A 1,155-nucleotide genomic window follows, 5' to 3' on the forward strand; every position below is an offset into this window, starting at 1 on the left:
TCATGCTGGGTAGAGTAGAGGGACAGCACAGGAGGGGAAGACCCTCTATGAGGTGGATTGATTCAGTGACTGGGGTAATCAGGATGGGTGTGTCCAAGGCAATGAGATTGGCACAGGATAGAGCACGGATTAGGGCTGTTGTACACAGGGTCACTATGAGTCGGAAACGACTCGACGGCACATAGCAACAACAACAACAACATATGAATGCACAGATAAATTGTTTAAATATACAAGTGGACTGTAAAGAAGTCAGAGCAATACATATCTAGAATAAATGCACTTGGCTATCATTTCTTTGAGGGCAGTGGTGGTCTAGAAATTAATGTCTTCCATGGTCGGAATATTGGGCTGATGAGCCTGTGATTATTTGCCTTGGCAAAAGTGAGCTCTGAGTTGGAAACAAGAGCATTTGTAGACTTCTAGGCTCTCTACATTAATCCAATTACCTTTTCTCAGAATTTGCAGAATCCTCAAGAGCATCATCCCTAGAGCTTCAGACACATATCTGTAACTATATTTTGGTCATCTTTATATAAAGTCACCCAGTTCATTTTCAGATTCAAACAGCTGGAAGATTTCCATCATCTTCCCTCCTCCCTGTATTGCTTAAAGTTCAATGAGGGAGACAGAATCATTGCAAAAATTAGGAATGCATTGTAGGAATTTTTGTTGTCATATGCCATCAAATTGGAATCGACTCATAATTGACCCTCCAGAATGTTTTCAGAGGCAGTAAATTGCATGAGAGAAGAATGCTATCTTTCTCCTGACCCTTATAAAAATGTGGGAGGAGCATTTGCTCCACTAAGTAAAACCATCATTATCTCCTGCCTGGATCATAACCTCCCAGCTGATTTCTCTCTTTCCGACCATTGTCTTGACATTCTATTCACAACAATTAGCAGCCAATGAGATTCTTCTGGAATATGTGAAATTCCATCTTACTGTGCTCAAAACTCCCCAGCATAAAATTAGAAGCCTGTCTAATTGTCTACTGCCCAGTGACGCCTCCTCCCTCCCTCTCTGGCCGGGTTTCGCTGGGTCTGACCTGGAAGACGCCTCCTTTTGCTGTTATCCGAGGTGACCTTGCCCAGTGATGCCTCCTCCCTCCCTCTCTGGCCGGGGCTCCTGGGCGGAAGGGAAGCCGCCTCG

Source organism: Elephantulus edwardii, unplaced genomic scaffold (assembly GCF_000299155.1).
Source record: "Elephantulus edwardii isolate Elephantulus edwardi_28Jun2011 unplaced genomic scaffold, EleEdw1.0 scaffold00012, whole genome shotgun sequence".
Lineage (NCBI taxonomy): Eukaryota > Metazoa > Chordata > Mammalia > Macroscelidea > Macroscelididae > Elephantulus > Elephantulus edwardii.